The following is a 14,579-nucleotide window of genomic DNA, read 5'->3' on the forward strand; positions in this document are numbered from 1 at the left end:
GTGTTCCATTTCAGGTACAATCCATTCCAATGGTTCTGGCTTGAAGCAAGACAATGGGATCCCAGGGGAGATTGAGTAGTTCCCCCCCCCCATCAGGGGTACAGAGTAACTCACCCATCCTGGTGGGATGTCCCATTGTAAATCCCAGTAGATAATGCCTTTCCCAGGTTTGATGGGACTTAGTGTTCTCAGCAGCACAGCACGTTGATCCACGGTGAGAGTCGAGGTAATGGTTGTTCTCCAAGACCTCCGCAACTTTACGGTGTTGGGTGTTTCGACAGGGGTCCCCAGTCTGGCATATGGGGCAATAGGTCCTACTGGTTGGTCATCCAAATGGATTAAAGCCTGGGTGAGTACTTTAATCCACCTGACCAAGGTGGTTTTACCTGTTAATAATTTAATCTGTTGTTTTAATATTTCATCCTTCCTTTTTACCAACCCTGATGTTTGTTTGTTGGTTGCAGGAGAGATGGAACCTCTGCTCAGTGTCACGTTCTTCTTCTTTTTTTTTTTTAGAGAAAGAGAGAGAGAGACAGCAGGTGTGCATGAAGGGGGAGGGGCAGAGAGAGAAAGGGGGAGAGAGAGAGAATCTTAAGCAGGCTCCATGCCTAGTGCAGAGCCCAATGTAGGGTTTCATCTCATGACCCTGAGATCATGACCTGAGCCGAAATCAAGAGTCGGACACTTAACTGACTGGACCACCTAGGTGCCTCTCAAGGTCATGTTCTATGCCCAGTCTTGTATGTCATGACATTTGAAACAGGATCCCAATCACTGTTTAGTCCATTTTAATCTCTTTTTTAAAGATTCTATTTATTTATTCGACAGGAAGAGATATCAAGAGAGGGAACATGAGCACGGGGGAGCTGGAGAGGGAGCCTAATTTGGGGATCGATCACAGGATACTGGGATTATGACCTGAGCTGAAGGCAGCCACTTAATGACTGAGCTACCCAGGTGCCCCACAATGATGGTATCTTTACATAGTTTTTTTTTTTTTTTTTTTTTAAATCTCCTAATGGCTGTAGTCTGGTTTGCCTGGCAACAGGGGAAAACGTGGGTTGGGCCAGATGAATTGTCCACAACAAACCAAGGCATATTTAGAACCCTTACTTGGGGTGGGGGGCGGGCAATATAATCATTTGCTAATCTCTCACTGGTTTAACCAAATCACCATACTTCAAGGGCAGTCTGGTACCCTTGGCAATGTGCCATCCTACTCCGGCCCTGTGGTGGCCACTCTTTATATGCATCTGATCTGCCGTAACCACTGAAAACTCAGTAGCTAGGGTTCATCCCCGGGCTTAGGGTCCCAGCTTTCTCATTGCCGGTGGGGTGTCAGTGCTTTATGAGCTGAGCCATGAAAAAGGGAGGGCTGTTTCAGGCTCCTGTAGGCAAATTCGGATATCTTTTCACATACCCCCTGACCCCACAAGGGCTTATTTATGATTATTTACCCACTTGGTTTTCCACTGTCCAAGCCATACAATTAATCCCTTTAGAACAGTCCAACTGTCAGGGCAAAGAGTTAATGGGAAGAGGTCAAGAGTGATCGCCAGACAAACCGCTCCAAACCCAGTCCATTGTCTGCTGCACTGACTGCCATGTGAGGGGGTTCTCCCTGCTAGGAGTTGCTGCTCGGTGGGGTATGTGGTGTTTCTGCCCCCTTCCAGAACTGGGATCAAAATCCTGGGGGTATTCTGCGCCATAGTACCGGACCCAAACCCTCTCGAATCACAGACACATGTAATTCAAATGGTCGCCCTGCTTGGGAGATGCCCAGAGCTTTAATCTCTTTCCCTGGCATTTTTCCCTTCTCAAAGGCAGCTTGCCACTGATCCCCAGTCCACGTGTGCTCTTTCTTTACCAGGAGGCATAAGGGATGGGGGAATGAAAATCTTCCCAGACCCCCAAATCCCTACAGAGACCTGGACCTTATTAATCATAGCTTTGGGAACAACATGAGTTTTAACTAGACTTAACAATGTGAGACTTAACTAGACCTTGACTTAACTAGACACCCAAAACCTTACAGCAGTGTCTGTGCCTTGAATTTTCTGTGGGTTCACTTTCTACCCTCTCCCTCACAGATGCTCCCGCAAAGCCTTCAGTGTGTCCTGTGGCAGAAGCAAATCTTCACATGTTAACATTATATCATCAACATGATGGACCCATATTACAGATGTGGGGAAGAAGAACAAGGACAGGTCTCGGGCTACCATCTCAAGACATACTGTGGGCTGTGCGGGTGACCTTGGGGGAAGACTTGGAAGGTTCACTAGTCTCCTTCCCATATGAAGGCACATTGAGCCTAGTTATCAGAAACTTGTCAAAGTCTTTTCCATGAATCTCCTTAGATGAAGCACTGTTTTTTTTTTTTAAAGATTATTATTTATTTGACAGAGAGAGACACAGCGAGAGAAGGAACACAAGCAGGGGAAGTGGGAGAGGGAGAAGCAGTCTTCCCGCAGAGCAGGGAGTCTGATGCGGGGCTCGATCCCAGGACCCTGGGATTATGACCTGAGCCTAAGGCAGACGCTTAACGACTGAGCCACCCAGGTGCCCCAAGATGAAGCACTTTTGCAAAAATGCTTTGTGCCAAAGCCTCAGAGTAAAACAATAACTCTCTGTAAGTGACAAGAGACTTAACATGGCCATGGTCAAAGATCTGGTGAGAGTCCATGACAATTCAATCGACAAAAGAATTTGGGTATTTCTGTGACATACATTTTAAAATTATGGCTGATAACATTATACCAGGACATATCTGATTTTAGGAATTTCATACAAATACATCTTTCAGCACCCTTTTTGACAGGCTTCCCATGAAATGTAGCATATACAAAAAGCTGCATAGTCATAAAAAATTTAGCTCTTTGAATAGAGACAACTCGGTTTTTAAGTAGTCAAAGACCAGATAAAAACAAAACAATCTATGTTTTTCAGGCAGATTACAGTAAAAGTAAAGAAAAACCATTATTTATGGTTTCCTTTTTAAATGATTTTATTTATCTATACTATTTTAGAGAGAGAGCATGCGAGCGGGGGCGGGGGGTACAGAGGAAAAGAATTTCAAGCAAACTCCATGCTGAGCACAGAGCCTGACATGGGGCTCTATTCTATGACCTTGAGACCACGACCTGAGCCAAAATCAAGAGTCAGATGCTGGGGCGCCTGGGTGGCTCAGCGGGTTAAAGCCTCTGCCTTCAGCTCAGGTCATGATCCCAGGGTCCTGGGATCGAGCCCCGCATCAGGCTCTCTGCTTGGCTGGGAGCCTGCTTCCTCCTCTCTCTCTCTCTGCCTGCCTCTCTGCCTACTTGTAATCTCTATCTGTCAAATAAATAAATCTTTAAAAAAAAAAAAAAAAAAGAGTCAGATGCTTAACCGACTGAGCCACCCAGGTGCCCCTACAATTTCTTATTAAGAAGCGGCCAATAATCTAAAAAAACTGTTTTCTTAACAGTGTACTTTTGATATTAAAACTCTTATTTTTTCTTTTTAATTTGCATAAGTTCATTCCAACGCCTACGTAAGTCCATTCCAACCTCTTAGCTTGACTACCCATAAAATTCCTTTCTCTGTATTCCTTTTCCGTAGACCTTCTCCAACTTTCTACCCATTCAGTTTTCACCCCAAAACTAATGAATCAGGCACATGCTCACAGGGCTAGAGCTTTTTATTGATATTTGTGATCTTATGGAGGCTGTGGGCTGGATTTAGGGCGAGGGAACTCCTGCAACAGTCTGTATTTAAAAAAAAAAAAAGCGTCCCCGTTTGTTTTTCTTTGGTCTCTGGTCAATGTTTTTGTTGTCTCCTGGGGTGTTTATGTTTCAAAGACATGCGATTTACAACTTCCTGGGACAGAGGAAGAATGCAAGTTTTCTCCCAGGAGTGTTGGGGTAATTGCTATTTAAAATGTTCCTTAGTACCAGGGGTCAGAAGGCATTTCAGTATCAATCACCACGACATCCTCCTCTTCTCTTTCCAAACTTTCTCAGAGATTCCACCTCTTAACATCCTCATCAGGCTTTGTCCCAAGTACCCAGATCGTAATCTGAGCCAATGTTAGGCTCTCCTAGCTTTGCCAAAAGTCACGCAATAAGACCTCTAACTTGGGGCGCCTGGCTGGCTCAGGGGTGGAGCGTGCGACTCTTGATCTTAAGGTGGTGAGTTCGAGCTTCATGTTGAGTGCAGAGATTACTTAAAAAGAGAAAAAGACCTCTGACTCATGATTCTTTGCCCCCACCTGGTCTGCCAGCCCCGACGCTGGTAGAGCAGCGCACAACCACGGGTCCTTCTCTAACCTCAGCTCTTCTAACTTTCTAACCCGAGCTTCCGCCTTTAGCTGGGCGTCGGTGGCCAGCCCGACTGCCCACAGGAGAGCCCAGCCCACTGTGGCAACCATGCATTTCCCTTCTTTGCTGCTGTGTGCTCTGCGCAGTTCCTCAAACAAACCCCTTAAATCAGTCGGCATTTTCAGGGTGACCTTGTGCTCAGGTGGCGGTCTACAGCATCTGACATATGGTCCCCGCCTCCCCCACGTAGAGGTCAATGGCCAATTCGGGATTTCCCCCCTGGGGATGCCTCATTCCCAAGGCCCATTTCTTTGATTTCCTGGATGGCTCACCAACTGTTGGTTTATAAGCTTCTTGGGAGGTTCCCAGGTGTGATTGGAAACTGGCCCCCAAATGGGGAAGGCAGGGAGAGATGGAAGAAAGAGGCAGGCCCCTCCAGACTGGTAGGTGACAGGTTTAATAAGCAAAAGGAGCTTATGGATCAGGCTTGTCTTGGGTGGCCGCAAATGAATGAATCCCCGCACCCACCTACCAAATCTTTTTTTTTTTTAAGATTTTATTTATTTATTTATTTGAGAGAGGGGGAGAGAGAGAGAACACAAGTTTTGAGGAGGGGCAGAGGGAGAGGGAGAAGCAGACTCCCTGCCAATCAGGGAGCCCGACCCAGGGTTCCATCCCAGGATGCTCAATCGACTGAACCACTCAGGCACCCCACCCCCCCAAATCTTAAAAATTTATGCAGAGGCCTTAAGTAGGTTCACTCACATATGCTAATGCAGGGGGTCTCAACACAACTTCACCATCTCAAGCCTATGTTCTTGGAGCAGCCTCTGGGAGAGGGAAAAGTAAACAGAGCCCACAGATGGGTTGACGGGCAGTTGCGTCTCTTCCATGACCTTCCCCAACAGACTGGGAGAAAACATTTGCAAAACCATCTATCTGGGTGCCTGGGTGGCTCAGCGGGTTAAAGCCTCTGCCTTCGGCTCAGGTCGTGATCCTGGGGTCATGGGATCGAGCCCCATGTCGGGCTCTCTGCTCAGCAGGGAGCCCGCTTCCCTTCCTCTCTGCCTGCCTCTCTGCCTACTTGTGATCTCTGTCTGTCAAATAAATAAATAAAATCTTTAAAAAAAACCTATCTATCTGATAAAGGACTGCTGTCCAAAGTATATAATCTCAACAATAAAAAAATGAACGTCCTGATTAAAACATGAGCAAGAGATCCGAACAGACATCTCAGCAGTGAAGACATGGGTGGCGAATCAGGATATGAAAAGATGCCACCACATCACACATCCTGGGAGAATTACAAATGAATGCGATGGGATACCACTGCACACCTATCAGAATGGTGAAAATTCAGAACGACATACCAAATGCTGGCAGACATGCGCAACAACTAGAACTTTCATACATTGCTGGTGGGAATGAAAAACGGTCCAGGTGCTCTGAAAGAGAGTTATTCCATTCAGTGGTGGATATATGTCATTATACATTTCTCAAAACCCATAGAATGTACAAGGCCAAGAGTGAACCCTAATATAAACTATGAACTTGGGGGTGATAACGATGTGTCTGTGTAGGTTTACTGATTCGAGCACGTACCACTCCAGTGGGGCCATGTTGATATGGAGAGAGGTTGTGTGTGGGGGGAGGGGGGCAGGGGGCTATATGGGAATTTTCTGTGCTTTCTCCTCAGTTTTACTGTGAACCTAAAACTTCACTAAAAAAATAAAGTCTATTAAAAATATATATAGCAGTGCACCCAGGTGGCTCAGTCAGTTAAGCGTCTGCTTTTGGCTCAGGTCATGATCCCAGGGTCCTGGGATCGAGCCCCATGTCCGGCTCCCTGCTGGGTGAGAAGCCTGCTTTTCCCTCTCCCTCTACCACTCCCCCTGCTTGTGTTTGCTCTCTCTTTCTCTCTGGGTCAAATAAATAAATCAACTCTTTTTAAAATAAAATAAAAAACAAAAAACATACATAGCATCTTCAATAGCAGCCCCAAATATAAAAACCTATAAATAAATATAGGAAGAATTGTAAAAATAATTATAGCGATTACTGCGTGCCCTGCACGATAGCAAGTACTTTATATACGCATCTAATCCTTAACGTAGTCCTATGGCATAAGTAATGTTATCCCCAATTTGCAGATGAGGGCGCCATAGCACTGAGGTTAAGCAACTTTCCCACAGTCGGACAGCTGAGCAGAGTCAGGATCTTGATTCATGCAATGGTCTGCAGAGTCAACTTTGATGACCAAGTTATGACATTTTATGGCAAGACAGAAAAGGAGACTGAAAGAAATGAAGAGTCATACCACATTTATCCACAGGGAGACTCGACATCAATAAGATGTTGAGAGTCCCCAAATTAATCTCGTATTCAATGCGCTTTCAGGCAAAAGCTTAAAAAGTTTGCCTGAGGACATTTTTTTTTAAACATTTATTTGACAGAGACAGATCACAAGTAGATAGAGAGGCAGGCAGAGAGAGAGAGAGAGAGGGAAGCAGGCTCCCTTCTGAGCAGAGAGCCCCACGCGGGACTCGATCCCAGGACCCCGAGATCATGACCCGAGCCGAAGGCAGCGGCTTAACCCACTGAGCCACCCAGGCGCCCTGCCTGAGGACATTTTGGACCCTTTCCATAATTTGTGTATCCAATGGGTAAATAAAATGATGAACGGATAAAGAAGAAGTGTGTATCTTTAATGGAATATCATGCAGCCATCAAAAAGAATGACCTCTTGCCATTTGAGATAACGTGGATGGAGCTAGAGTATTATGCTAAGTGAAATGAATCAGTCAGAGAAAGAGAAACACCATATGATTTCACTCACATGTGGAAGTTAAGAAACAAAATAGATGAATATAGAGGGTGGGAAAAAAGAGAGGCAAAGAGAACACACTGAGGGCTGCTGGAGAGGAGGTAGGTGGGGGGATGGGTTAAACAGGTGATGGGGATTAAGGAGAGCACTTGTTGTGATAAGCACTGAGTGTTGTAGGTAAGTGATGAACCCCACTGAATTCTACCCCTGAAACTAACATGATGCTATATGTTAACAAACTTGAATTTAACAACGTGAAAAGGAAAAAAGTTTCCTGAGGACCTTCACAAGCAGACTTTAAAATTTACATGGAAGTGTAATGGCTTCAGACACTGTTTAAAAAAAGAATGAGATGGGGAAATTGCTCAACAGATTTCAAGATTGTAAACACTGTAGTAACCAAGGCAGTGTGATAGTGTTGAAAGGAAACACAAACATCCCAAATAAAGGACAGTGCCCAGAAACAGAACTGATTAGAGCCGTTTGACTTATGACAGGGCCAGACATCAGGTCTGTGAGGAAAGAATGGATATCTTAATTAACAGCTGGGACAATCCGGTATCCATATGCAATCCAACATGCAAATCAGTTGTAGAGGGATTGAAACATAAATGTGAAACCCAGAACTCTAAAAATTAGAGATGGTAAGGGAGTAACTTTATAAACTTAGGGTTAAAAAGAATTTCTCTTTTTTTAAAGATTTTAGTTATTTATTTGAGAGAGCAGGAGCAAGCATGAGTAGGGGTAAGGGACGGAGGGAGAGAGAAAGCAGGGTACCCGCTGAGTGTACCATGTGAGGCTCCATCCCAGGACCCTGATCCCATTTCACTCGAGACTTCCATGTGATCCCTTCTGTGGGATCAGGGATCATGACCTGAGCTGAAGGCAAATGTTTAATCTACTGAGCCACCCAGGCGCCCCTTCTTCTAGAAGTTTTGTGTAGGGTCCTAGGGATTTTCTATCTGGACCATCATGTTACCTGCAAGTAGGGTCAGTTTTATTTCATCCTCTTCAATTTCTATGCCTTTTGTTCTTTTTTCTTGCCTCATTGCACTGGCAAGAATTTTCATTACTGTACTGAATAAGAGTGGTGACAGTTGGCGTCCTTGTGTCGTTCCTGATATTAGGGAGCAAACATTCAGTCTCTCACTATTAAGTATGATGTTAGTTATAGTTTTTTTGGTAGATCTTATTTTTAGCAAGTTGGCAAAGTTAACCTTTATTCCAGGTTTTCTAAGAGTTTGGTTTTGTTTTTTAATCAAGAATGGGTGTTGGATTTTGTCAAACTTCTGCCTGGAGATTGCTTCTTCCTCTCCCTCTGCCCCTCCCGCCAATGCTCTCTCTCTCTCTCTTTCTCAAATAAATAAATAAAATCTTAAAAAATAATAATACATACTGGCGGCCCCTGGATGGCTCAGGAGGTTGAGAGTCTGACTCTTGGTTTTAGCTCAGGTCATGATCTCAGGGTCCTGACATCATTTAAATAAAGTTTAAATACTTGCACAAGTACTCTAAGTCCAAGGATTTTTCAAAAACATTATTTAGGGCTGCCTGGGTGGCTCAGTGGGTTAAGCATCTACCTTTAGCTCAGGTCATGATCTCAGGGTCCTTGGATCTAGCCCTGCATCAGGCTCTCTGCTTGGCGGGGAGCCTGATTCCCCCTCCGCTCTGCCTGCCTCTCTGCCTACTTGTGATCTCTCTCTCTCTCTCTCCCTCCCTCCCTCTCTCTCTCTCTCTGTCATATAAAAAAAATAAATAAAATCTTAAAAAAATTTTTTTTAACATTATTTATTTATTTATTTATTTGAGAGAGAGTGAGCCAGAAAAAGAGACAGGCACACATGCGCAAACACACGAACACGCGCGGGGCAGAAGTGGGGGGCAGAGGGAAAGGGAGAAGAAGATTCCCTGATGAGCCAGATGCAGGGTTCCATCCCAGGACTCCAGGATCATAACCTGAGCCGAAAGCAGATGCTTAACCAACTGAGCCACCCAGGCACCCCAAGTTCAAGGATTCATACGTATTTTGTAAAAATGTAAAAAAAAAAATGCAGAAAAGTAGCAACTATGTGAGTTAAGTCTGTTCTCTGGAATGTGCTCCCCGGCAGATGTCCAGGAAGGGGTATGGCAATCTCCAAAGGAGTAAGCTCCTTGTAAGCCCCCAGAACTGGCCCCAGGTTCCTCAGGGTCTTTGTCATGGGCTGCTCAGGAAGGCCCAGAGATGGAGAATGCGGAGCCACATTGACCTCACTGAAGGCAAAGAGGACTGGGTAACCCCAGCTTATGCTTTGCTCCTTTCCGTCCTCACCCATTCTCTCCCCATCCGGTCCAGGAGTACCACTTGCTGCATCTTTGGGGCACTCTTTCCTGATCCGGGCTTTGCCAGGATCTGTGGGACTTTGGCCAAATCCTTGAGCCAGTCCCTTTATTTTGAAATAAATGCCACATGCAAAAGAATGCAATTAGGCCTCTATCTCCATCCATGAAAATGAACTCAAAATGGATTAAAGACTTACACGTAAGATGTAAAACTGTAAAATTCCTCAAAGAAGACATAGGGGAGAGGCTCCTTGACACTGGTGTCCGCAAGGATTTCCTAGATTTGACACCAAAAGCACAGGCAACAAAAGCAGAAGTAGACAAGTGGGACTCCATCAGACTAAAAAGCTTCTGCACAACAAGAGAAACAATCAACAGAGTGAAAAGACAACCTATGGAATGGCAGAAAATATTTGCAAACTATCTATCTGATAAGGGGTTAATATCCAAAAAAGTTTTAAAAGGAGTGGGGGGCAACTGGGTGGCTCATTCGGTTAAGCACCTGCCTTTGGCTCAGGTCGTGATCTCAGGGCCCTGCGATAGAGTTCATCAAGGAGTCTGCTTCTCCCTCCCTTTGTCCCTCACCCTCACTGCCCCCGCCCCCCGCACTCGTCCTCACATGTGTGTGTGTGCAGCCACTTTGGAGAACAGTGTGGAGATTCCTGAAGAAATTAAGAATAGAGCTTCCCTATGACCCTGCAATTGCACTACTGGGTATTTACCCCAAAGATACAAATGTAGTGAAAAGAAGGGCCATCTGTACCCCAATGTTTATTGCAGCAATGGCCACGGTCGCCAAACTGTGGAAAGAACCAAGATGCCCTTCAACGGATGAATGGATAAGGAAGATGTGGTCCATATACACAAAGGAGTATTATGCCTCCATCAGAAAGGATGAATACCCAACTTTTGTAGCAACATGGACGGGACTGGAAGAGATTATGCTGAGCGAAGTAAGTCAAGCAGAGAGAGTCAAGTATCATATGTTCTCACTTATTTGTGGAGCATAACAAAGAACACGGTGGACATGGGGAGATGGAGAGGAGAGGGAGTTGAGGGAAACTGGAAGGGGAGATGAACCATGAGAGACTATGGACTCTGAAAAACAACCAGAGGGTGTTGAAGGGGCCGGGGGGGGGGGGGGGGGGGGGGGGGGGGGTTGGTGGGAGGTTGAGGAACCAGGTGGTGGGTAATAGGGAGGGCACGTACTGCATGGAGCACTGGGTGTGATGGCAAAACAATGAACACTGTTATGCTGTAAATAAACAAATAAACAAAAAAAAAAAAAGAAAAGAAAAGAAGAGTAAATATATGAGACTTTGTGAGGTTTTAAACTTGTATCCGCTGCGTCCAAGGTGGCTGGTGCTCAGGAAGCAATCAATACTGTCTTGCGTATTACCTAGGAGATAAGGGTTAACTCTCTGCCCGCGCAGCTCCCTGCAGCCCCCGACAAGCCAAGCGCTGCCCCTGTCGCCAAGGGCACAAGTGCATCAGATGAGCCTCCCTGGCAGTGGGCAGCGGCGGTAGGTGCCGCGGGCGGGGGGTGGGGGGTGGCGGATCGCGCTGGACTGGGGGAGACCTAGAAACCTAGAAAGGAGGGGCTGGGGTGGGACGTGAACAGCCTGCCAAGGTGCCCAAGGAGCCGGAGAGGCGGTGGGGGGGGGGGGAACGGGAGGAGGACGGGGATGGGTATGCTGGAGGGGGCGGCGACAAGGTTCCAGGGAGGGAAACACCCCACGGCGGGGAGGAGGGGTGCCTGGCTCTTCCAGGTCAGAATGCCAGCTCCCCACCAATCTGGGGCGCCTGGGTGGCTCAGTGGGTTAAGCCACTGCCTTCAGCTCAGGGTCCTGGAATCGAGTCCCACATCGGGCTCTCTGCTCAGCAGGGAGACTGCCCCCCCCCCACTTGCCTCTCTGCCTACTTGTGATTTCTCTCTCTGTCAAATAAATAAATAAAATCTTGAAAAAAAAAGATTAAAAAAAAAAAAAAGAAAAGCACCAATCTCTGGATGAAGCAACGTCCTTGCCCATCGCGTAACCTAACCCCGCCCCCAAGCAAACTAAGGCATTCATTCGTTCAACCCTTAGATCTTTCCAGAACCCTTCAGGTATGTCTGGGGTTGGCCAAACGCAAGCTCACCCCCAGAATCAAAGCCATACCTCCTTAGCGACCAATGCCAGGGTGAATGGAGTTGGAGAGCAGGTTGGGGGCGGCGCTCAGGGGCTGCAAGAGGAGTATTTATTCTGATAGGGGGAACATTTTAACCTTGGCCTTCGCACACCTTATATCTGGAAAACATGTGTTGGAGCCCCAGGGGGATGAAGGGGATATCTGCTAACCTCGTTAGTGGTTTCTAAACGCCACTCTCCACAAAAGGATACAGGGCCCTTTGGAGAAATCGCTTATTCCAGGGCTGAACAAGGGAAGTGAAAGATAAACTTGCAGCATGTTGCACCAGAAAGTAAGGGAATGCTCAGGAATGATGGGGGCATATCAGAATGATGTAGGAGGCAGATCGAAGGGACCCTCACTGGGTCAAATCTGGACCATTTAAGCACCAAAATAAATAATAATAGGACTTCTAGTTTCCACCAAGTTGGAGTAGCCCCATTCCTCCCAAGCCTTCCTTCTTACAACTAAAACCCCCTGTAATTAACAATAAACATAGAAGGACTCCAAAAGGTGGAAAGAAGACAAACTTCCTAGAGACTCCGGGACTCCTAGGGACACAACAGTGAATTTCCTCAGCTTCCGGTTGCTACCTGTGGATCCTGGACAGGGGCTCCAGAAGCCTTCAATTCCCAACTCCCGACAGGCACCGAAGAGATATAAAAAAATGACAAACTACAAGGAAAGCCTGTTCCCCTTAGCCATAGGTCCCGGAAAACCGGTGGACTGACAACAGAAAAGTTTTTAGACAATACCAGCCCTGCAAGGCCAAACACAATGGAAAATCCACAGCACTGGTACCCCCCACCCCAACAACAGCCAGATTTCATCATTTCATCAGGGGAACGTGGCGCTCATGCTCCACGCCACCCCTCAGCAGGAGGAAGTGAACTGAGTCTCCATCCCCAGCCACCTGACCAGAGGAGAGAGGGCTCTAAGCAGGATTCCACATTCCCTTCACCTCCCGTGTCAACAGGACCCAGCAGGGGGGTGAGCTCACAATCCCACACAGAGATAAGGAGTTGGTGCCTGTCTACACCCTAATTTCGCTGGGAGCAAATTTCCTGCTGGGGGAGGAGATGAGTTTCCACTGCACCTGCAGTAGAAGGAGGCAGCGTGATTAAGCGCTCTGTCTTCGCGGGACACTTGGAAAGAACGTGCATTCTACAGGTGTTGGGCGGGTCACAGCTTCCATATACTTGCTGAGTTTTTGTCTAGTAGTTTTATCAGTTGATAGGAGCGGGTGCCGAAGTCCTCAACTATAACAGCGTGTTTGTTTATTTCTCCTTTCGGCTCCACTGATTTTTTAATTACTATTGAAGTGCAGTTGACATACAATGTTCCATTACTTTCAGGTGTACGACATAGCGATTTGACAATTCTATACGTTATGCAGGGCTCAGCACAAAAAAGGTAGCTACCGTCTGTCAGCATACAATGTTATCACTGTATTATTGACTATATTGTCTATGCTGTTCTTTTCAACATTATGACTTATTTATTTCATAACTGGAAGTTTGTAGTTCTTAATCCCCTTCACCTTCCAATCATCTCCCCAGCCCTTCTTGCTCTCTGGCAACCACCAATTTCTTCTTTGTATTTATGCGTCCTTTTTTGTTTGTTGTTGTTGTTTCTTTTGTTTTGTTTTTTAGATCCCACATATAAATGAAGTCATATGGTATTTGATTTTCTGTCTGACATAGTTCACGTAACATAACACTCTTTGGGCCTATCCATCTTGTTGTGAATGGCAAGATTTCATTCTTTTTTATGGCTGAGGAATATTCCATCGTGTGTGTGTATCACATCTGCTTTATCCAGTCATCTATGGACTGACACTTGGGCTGCTTCCATATCTTGGCTATTGAAAATAATGCTGCAATGAACATAGGGGTGCATGTATCTTTTTCAATTAGTGCTTTTGTTTTCTTTGGATAAATACCCAGTAGTGAATTACTGGATTGTATGGTATTTCTGTTTTTAATTTTTAATTTTTTAAAGATTTTTGTTTATTTGACAGAGAGAGAGAGAGTCACCACAAGAGAGGGAACACAAGCAGGGCCAATAGGAGAAGCAGGGAGAAGCAGGCTCCCTGTGGAGCAGGGAGCCCCATGCGGGGCTCGATTCCAGGACCCTGGGATCATGACCTGAGCCAAAGGCAGATGCTTAACGACTGAGCCACCCAGGTGCCCCTGTTTTCTAATTTTTAAAGAAACCTCCATACTGTCCTCCACAGCGGCTGCACCAATTCACATTCCCACCAGTAATGTATGACAACACTAGTTATTTCTTGTGGTTTTGATACTAGCCATTCTGACTGGTGGGCATCGGTTTTTGTTTTATGAACTTTGAGGCTCTTTTGTTTGGCACTTGCATATTTAGGATGGTACATTAATCCTTTTATCATTATGCAATATCCCTCTTTGTTTTTACTAAGGTTTTATTACACTGATATTAATACAGCCACTCCTTTTTTATTTTTATTTTTTTTTTAAGATTTTATTTATTTGACACAGAAAGAGAGATCACAAGTAGACAGAGAGGCAGGCAGAGAGAGAGGGGGAAGCAGGCTCCCACCAAGCAGAGAGCCCGATCCAGGGCTCAATCCCAGGACCCTGAGATCATGACCTGAGCCGAAGGCAGAGGCCTTAACTCACTGAGCCACCCAGGTGCCCCCTTTTAAAAAAGTTAATGTTTGCATGGCATACCTTTTTCCATCCTTTTACTTTCAATCTACTTATGTCATTGTGTTTGTGGTAAATTTCTTGTAGATAATATCTGATATGGTGCTCAGTGTAAGTAGAGAAAAGATTTAAGGGGCACCTGGGTGGCTCAGTCCTTCAACGTCTGCCATGATCCCAGGGTTCTGAAATCAAGCCCCACGTCAGGCCCCCTGTCCCATGGGGAGCCTACTTCTCCCATTGGCCTGCTTTTGTTCCCTCTCTCACTGTCTCTCTGTCAAATAAATAAAT

Source organism: Meles meles, chromosome X, assembly GCF_922984935.1.
Source record: "Meles meles chromosome X, mMelMel3.1 paternal haplotype, whole genome shotgun sequence".
In the NCBI taxonomy this organism is placed as follows: Eukaryota; Metazoa; Chordata; class Mammalia; order Carnivora; family Mustelidae; genus Meles; species Meles meles.